The sequence below is a fragment of the Salvia miltiorrhiza genome, chromosome 5 (assembly GCF_028751815.1).
Source record: "Salvia miltiorrhiza cultivar Shanhuang (shh) chromosome 5, IMPLAD_Smil_shh, whole genome shotgun sequence".
Lineage (NCBI taxonomy): Eukaryota > Viridiplantae > Streptophyta > Magnoliopsida > Lamiales > Lamiaceae > Salvia > Salvia miltiorrhiza.
Window position 1 is genome coordinate 22,120,045 of NC_080391.1, and position 8,345 is coordinate 22,128,389.

General features: G+C 33.8%; 1 long non-coding RNA gene across 1 annotated transcript; it reads right to left on the reverse strand.

The window, feature by feature from the left end:
* Positions 1–434: 434 nt before the first annotated feature.
* On the reverse strand, positions 435–3,826 carry LOC130986736 (uncharacterized). The gene is made up of 3 exons (XR_009089354.1): positions 3,478–3,826; positions 1,553–1,632; positions 435–933 (listed from the first exon to the last, which is right to left on the reverse strand). It is a non-coding gene; the product is annotated as an uncharacterized LOC130986736 (long non-coding RNA).
* Positions 3,827–8,345: the final 4,519 nt, after the last annotated feature.

Here is an 8,345-nt window from a genome sequence, read left to right on the forward strand (position 1 = left end):
CAACGTTTACCTTGAATTCGTCTCGTATTTTCATTCTGTGCTTTTCCTTTACCTCGTACATATCTTTTTCATTCCTCTTTGTAGTTCAAAAGAACCATAATTTTCTTAAGGGAGCTGAGACGTTCTAAGTTCTCTTTCATTCTTCTAAATCATTACCTTAAGAATCTAGATTGTAGAGATATCCTACTAATCTAGTAGTCTATGTTCTTTTGAAATTGTGATCATGCATCTTATAGCAATCTATGTTCTCTGGGAAAACATATGTCACTTTTCTATCATTCATCTGATCATAACATCATAGATTGCGAAAATATGCCATCAAAGGCAAAACATTCAACATTGCATCATAACCTGCTCTTCACATAAATATATTCATGAAGCATTTTAGAACATTAACATCTTTAAAACGTTGAAACTGCAGTTACCTTCTTTCCTTGATTGAGCACGATGCAATGGAGTGTTGAGCGGTGCCGTATGAACCCGTGTAAGTCTAAAGAATCAAACTAGACTCGACTCTTTAGAATAAGGTTTCTAGGGCCAGAGCGAACGAACCGCTCTGATACCACTCTGTCACAGCCCACTATCCCAATGACGGGTTAACCGGGGTTATGACTTGGGGTGAACAATAAGAAATGGAAATGGACAATTACTTAACATTAAAGTATATGGAAATGTCACTCATAAATAAAAAAGCTATGATCATATATGATCATTTGGATACTTATAACACATACACATAAAGGAGAACTGATTAAGGTGGGTTACCCAATAACACGTGTCACAACTTCATAACATAGAGTTATCCTAATCAAAGTGTTTTGCAGCGGAAAAACGTGTGAGATATACATATGAAGATGTATCCTCAAGGTTACATTTCTTGAAATGTCAAAGGAATACCCGCTCAACATCATTCCATTCCATCAACTGCTCAACCTGCACATTTAGAAATACATGCAGGGCTGAGTATAAAAATACTCAGTGGGCATAGCCGAAAATACAACATGCATACATATATAAATTGAACTGCCATAACAGTAACACACAGGGGTTTTCTTAAATGACCTGCGCTTACTAAAATATTTCTTTCATTTTCATAAAGTCGATCGGCCGATCATTTTCCTTCATATGATCCATATCTGTTCCTTTCTGTCACGCGCCGGGAAGGAGGCCTCCTTACCACGGACGCCAAGACCGGTCGCAAGCGACTCGCGGTCTCCATAAGTGTACACGTTAACCCTAGCTAGCGACCTTTGTCTAGCATAGGATCCCAATTGGATTTCCTTTAAAATTGGCGAACCAACACAGATAGGATACATATAAAAACATAAACATTTTTGGCAGTCAATCATTTCATAAACATTTCATTTCATTTCATAAACATTTCATTTCATTTCATAAACATTTCATTTTCATTTCATAAGAGTCATTTATCATTTGGGCATAATAATAAACTGAAATTAACAGTTAAAATCATCTCATGCATATATATTCGTATAAGAGGCCTACGACACGCAGGGGATCTCTATATACGTATAGTAAAAGTAATGCCCACCTGGTTAGGCAAAGCCTGAAGATCATAATCACATATAAACCTGTCTTGGGAAGCAGCGCTAATCTCCCTGGTCACAAAGCCTACAAGAAATTCTATTCTTAATAGGTCTCGTGAAGCTAACTTAAAGTCTTAGTGGATGTACTAAACATACTTGATTCATCACGCCGGGTTTCCAAAATTTAGTAAATAAATAATTGAAAACTAAATTCTTGAGTTAAGGACACCAACAATATCCTTACTCGATTTTCTTAAAAATTGGAATTATAATTAAAACCAATTAAATACTTTTATTGCAAGTATAAATGCAATTTCATGTCATGCTTAGCATATAATAAGTAATTCACTTAAAATATGCACATAATAATAATATAATATTATTATGCAAATAATTCTTTAAAATAATAATGAATCAAACTCAATTATGAAGTCCAATTAATTAATAAGTTTAGTCCATTTTATTAAGAACTGCAAAGCCCAAAACCTCTTTAAAATTGGTCCAACTGTTTTAATTAAATAAAGGGCCCAGCACCTTAATAGAATACTGCAGCCCATCTTTTAAATAAAAGAGACCCAACTAAAAAAAAAAAAAAAATAAAGCAAGGCCCATCAGCCAATTAAATTAAAATCGGCCCATCTGCAAAACCCAACTCCCAAGCCCAACCCTAGCCCAATATCCCCACCCCCCTTTTCTTCCCCCATCGGTCACAGACTCACACTCACACATCTCTCTTCCTCACAGCCGCTCACTCTCTCTCGCTCTCTGCCTCTCCCGCCACCACCACCGGACGGCAGCACCGTCCCCGGAGGCCGGCGGCTCCGCCTCCTCTCTCCTTCCCTTCGACCTCAAGTCTCCCTCTCACTCTTCCCCCACCTCACAAACCAACACACGCCGCGCCATCCCCCCCATCTCGTCACTCTCACACTCACAGACGCACGCACACACACACACCAGTCACCGGGAACACACTCAGCAGCGGCGATCTCTCTCTCTCTCTCTTCCGGCCGCTGCGACTCATCTCCGGCGAACTCACGGCTGGAAGGCTGCCGCCTCCATCTTCCTCGATCTCCCTCATAAGAACCCACACACGCAGACGCTCCTTGCGCCGCTCACGGCCCCCGGCGAGGAGCGGTGCCTTGAAATACAGCAGCCGAAGCCCAAATCCACGACCACCGCCCTCAAGTTTTCTCTCTCTCTCACTTACTCGGCCAGACTGACAGCAGCAGCTTCACGCCACTACAGCCGTCTGCCGGCTCACAGCCAAACGCCCCTTCCCTGACTTGACTCGGCAGCCGACGGCAGTAGCTTCGCCCCGCCGTCGCCGCTCACCCTCTGAAACTCCCTCTCTGCCCGTCCTTGGCTGGGCAAGCAGCGGCACCACCGCCGCCAAACCCAGCCTCCCTCATCTCCCTCCGACGAACAGCGGCTGCCAGACCGCCGCCGACAAGTTCTGACCCAGCCAACAGAAGACATGCACCCTCGGCTTCACTCTTCTCTCGGCTGAAACAGGCCCGACATCCCACCGCGAAGAGCGGCGCCCGAGCCCTAGCTCCCTCTCTCTCACCGTGGCCGGGCGACAGCAGCGCCGCTGCCGTGCCGTGCCTCCGTCCACCTCCCGACTCAACACAACAAGTTCGAACAGAGAAAGTTAAAGCTTCAAGACTTTTTTTTTTTCTACTCTTCTTTTCATTTTTAAAACAAATCATGCTTTCATTGATGTATATGCACAGATTATGTATACATATCTATTTTCATAGTAAAGTATGTTTATGATCGAAAAGATGCACTAAATATATGTATATGTATGCATTTCTATCTGATGCTCGGTGAAGTTGAAATTTTGGGGAAAGGCCTTGAGTTCTAAAACAATTGTTGCGAAAATAAATATTTAAGGCAAGGTCTAGGATCTATTCAGTGTGGAGAAAACCTTGTGATACTGATTTGTTGATCTGTTGAGGGAGAGTCCTTTAAAACCAAGCTTCTTGTGGTGTGAAAGCATGCAGCAACAAAAACTTTGTAAGTTCAAGTTCTGTTCTTGAAAGAGGGAATTTGGTGAATAAGGCCCTCCATCTGCGTTTTTCTTGTGAGAATAAATTGTGGTGATTTGTTTGAAACAGAGTTAAAGCTTCCCTTAGCTGATATAAAATGTTTTAGTTGGTATAGTGGTGTAAAGGGAAGGTGATATAAAATTGTGAGGGAGTCGGTGGTTGATGGAATAAGTGGAAGGAAAGGTGCAGTGGAAGTTGGTGGTGGGAGTAGTGGAATGGAAAGTGGGAGGAAAGGTGGAGAGTAGGTGGGAGTAGTGGAATAAAATAAAATAAAATAAAAAAAATCTTCCGGGTTGTACTATAAAAACTGTAATAATTCTTCAGGGTTTGTTGACTAAAAGCTCGTGAAAATGCTTTAAATAAATATGCGACGCACATAAATTCAATAACTAAATTTACAAATGTTTTTGTAAATTATTTTTGTTGGAATTAAAAATAAATTCATTTTCTTTATATCCGGCGTGAATCCTCCCGACTTCTAAGTTCAAAATTACTCTAAATTTAGCTAGGAAAAAGCGGGGTGTTACACTTATAGAAACATAAGTATGCATTTGTACAAAGAAATGTATATGTTAGACTACATAAAAGTAAATATTTCCATTAGGGTTTAGCATTCAAGGATTAGGGTCTAGTATTCATTATTTAGGGTTTAGTATTCAAGGTTTAGGGTTTAATATTCAGTGTTCAGATAATTATAAAATATAGAATGACAGGAAATACTTATAGAAACATAAGTATACATTTGTACAAAGAAATGTATATGTTAGACTACATAAAAGTAAATATTTTCATTAGAGTTTAACATTCAAGGATTAGGGTTTAATATTCATTATTTAGGGTTTAGTATTCAAGGTTTAGGGTTTAGTATTCACTATTTAGAGTTTAGTATTCAGTGTTCAGGTAATTACAAAATATAGAATGACAAGAAATACTTATAGAAACATAAGTATACATTTATACAAAGAAATGTATATGTTAGACTACATAAAAGTAAATATTTCCATTAGGGTTTAGCATTCAAGGATTAGGGTCTAGTATTCATTATTTAGGATTTAGTATTCAAGGTTTAGGGTTTAGTATTCAGTGTTCAGATAATTATAAAATATAGAATGACAGGAAATACTTATAGAAACATAAGTATACATTTGTACAAAGAAATGTATATGTTAGACTGCATAAAAGTAAATATTTCCATTAGAGTTTAACATTCAAGAATTAGGGTTTAGTATTCATTATTTAGGATTTAGTATTCAAGGATTAGGGTTTAGTATTCATTATTTAGGGTTTAATATTCAAGGTTTAGGGTTTAGTATTCACAATTTAGGGTTTAGTATTCAGTGTTCAGGTAATTACAAAATATAGAATGACAAGAAATACTTGTAGAAACATAAATATACATTTGTACAAAGAAATGTATATGTTAGACTACATAAAAGTAAATATTTTCATTAGGGTTTAGCATTCAAGGATTAGGGATTAGTATTCAAGGTTTATGGTTTAGTATTCACTATTTAGGGTTTAGTATTCAGTGTTCAGGTAATTACAAAATATAGAATGATAGGAAATATTTATATTAACTTCTTAATATGTAGAGTCATACTTATTTTCAAATGTAATAGTTATACCTAACAAATGTATACATTATTGAAAAAAAATGTAAATGTGATGAAAAGTAATGTTTCAAAATTATTACATTTGTTCACGATAAATGTTACTTTTATTTATGGGAATTTGTACTTTTAGTTATTTGCTCAAATAAATATTTTTGTAAGAAAAAATAGTTATTGATGTGAAGAAAAGTAATGTTATTTTCACTCATTAATACATTTGTGCTAACAAATGTATATTTTATACTTATTAAAAGTAAATATTGTCTTAATAAAAAGTAATTATTTATATGAAGAAATGTAATATTTTAAAATTATTACTTTTTACACGAAAATTGTTGATATAAAGAAATGTATGTTTTAAAATTACTTTTCTTCATTGAGATAATTACTTTTCATCATAACAATATTTACTTTGAAATAACTTAGACATAAATATACAAATTTAAAAAAGTAAAAAGCACAAATGTATATTTTATACTTATTAAAAGTAAATATTCCTATTACGGCTCATGATTTACTGTTCAGAGTTTAGGGTTTACGATTTTAGTATATATAATACTTTATATTGAATGAAAGTAAATACTTATATCATAAGCATATATTTGTGTTAACAAATGTATATTTTATATTTATTAAAAGTAACTATTATGTTAATAAAAAGTAATTATGCATATGAAGAAATGTAATATTTTAAAATTATTACTTATTTTTACGAAAAATTTTATTTTTACTTACGAAAATTTGTAATTTTAATTATTTGGTTAAGTAATTATAGTTGTAAGAAAAAATAATCATTGATGTGAATAAAGGTAATATTAAAAAAGCACATATAAATGGGAAAAAATAGAAAAAAAGTGTTGAAAATAAAAAATTAAACAAAAAAGCCATAAAAAAAATTGAAAAAAAAATGAAAGACAAAAAACTAAAAAAAAGAAGCAAAAAGGAACCAAAAAAAGAGAAAAAACGATAAAGCTAAAAAAGGAACAAAAAAAAAAACAAAAGAAAAAACGAAAAAGACAAAAAACTGAAAAAAAGAATAATAAAAAAGCAAAAAATGGACAAAGGGGTTTCGAACCCTGACCCATAGAAGTAAAAGGCGCTGGCTTTACCAGTGCACCAGAAACTACTTTTGTTTTTATTTACTAAAATCATTTATATAACTATTTGATCTGGGTCGGGGCCGCATAGCATGCGGGCACCCGCACCCAAGTCTAACCCTTAATTTTATTATGAAAAAGGACATATCATATGATAGAATAAATAAATAAGTTAATATATGAAGGTAATATATTATGAGATATTATCAATAAATAGAATAAGACTATTTTTTGTAAAGACCTCAAAAAGAAAATTTATGATTATTTTTTATGGATAAAGAAAGTATAAAAATATATTTTTATCCTCATTACTAGAATTTTTCCAATCTTGATTATTTCGATGAGATGAGTTAAAGAAAATTAGCTCAAATAATTAAAATTATCAAGAATTTTGTAATATCTCGTGGTTCCAATCCACCTTAGTAACCAACAAATTACATCTTAAACTTTTTTTTTATCTATCTATGTTAGTTCTAAAAGATAAACACTCCTTCAAAATTAGAATGGACTTTGAAAATGGCCACTCTAGAATAGTAAAAATAAAAATTGTCCACTAAGATTTAAAAAAAAAAAACTTAAAAATTAGCTACACTTACCATTTTACCTTTCACTTAAATTATTCAATAAACTCGAATTCATAACCAAGATTATTCTTAGTTTTGAATTCTGGTTTTAAAACTCGAATTCACAACTAACAATAATTTTAATTGTGAATTCAAGCTTTAAAATTTGAATTCGAATCCACAACGAACTACCTAGTGATGGTTGTGAATTTGAGTTTTAAAACTTGAATTTACAACCAATACTATTTCTAGTTGTGAATTCAAGCTTTAAGACTTGAATTCACAATCAACACTAGTTATTCAGTAGTGGATTCGAGTTTTAAAGCTTGATTTCACAATTAGAAATAGAGCTGATTGTGAATTTAAGCTTTAAAATTCGAAACCACAAACACTATTTCTAGCTGTGAATTGAAGCTTTAAAACTCAAATTCACGACTAGCACTATTTCTAGTTGTCACAACCGACATTAGCTATTCAGTTGTGAATTAAAGAACATTAACAACACAAACTCACCTCCACAACCAAATCCACATCACATATTTGATTAAATCCACATCAATTTCTTCATCGCTTGTATTTTTTTTTATTAAAATCCAATTAAGCTTAATTTATTCTCCGAATTTTAACGTCTCTCTCATAAAATTTCAAATTTCCCAATGCCTCTAATGAAATTAAATTGACGTGTCTCCCAATTTTGGATCTATGCATCACCACGTGAGAATCACAAAATCTCTTGTACACTTGGGGTATTAGTGTCATTTAGATATAGTAATAGTGTCATTTACTATTAGAGTGTGTTTGCTTTTTATCTCTCTAAATGGAAGGATAATATAATGAGGTATAAATTTATCACTGAAAGTGGGGACCATAATTTTTATATCTTGTTTGGTTTGAAGGATAATATATTTATCACTCCTTATAAGGGAGTATAAAATTATATCATCATCTCTTAGGTATAAAATTATCCATTTCCCAAGAGATAAGGTGCTGCCCGAAAAATTATACAATCTGCTTCTGTGGATCTCGGCGTTATCAGAGCCGATATCTGCTTCTGCCACAATGGTGGCGACGAAGAAGCCCCACATTCATGAATTTGGAGGATTTTGACCACAAGCAGGCAGGCATTCATGAATTGGAGAATTCAATTTGGAGAATTCTGACCACATCCATTGTTGTTGGAAATTGTGACTATGAATTTTGCAAATTTGGAAAGCATGTTAATAGATCAAAAAGTCAATGAATTTGGCCATGCATCTCAGATGTACGTGAGGGGAAAAGGAGTGAGACGAAATAATTAGATCTATAAAAGTGGAAATAAGAGAGTGGGTTGTTGCAATTAATCGAGAAAAACTGGAGTGTTGTGTTTATGTATAGGAGATCACTGTTGTTTTTTCAATAAAAATTATACCTTTATTTTTTCTTTTCCTTTGTTGGTAGTATATCTACATTTCACCTAAGAAATTGGCAATAGCATTTT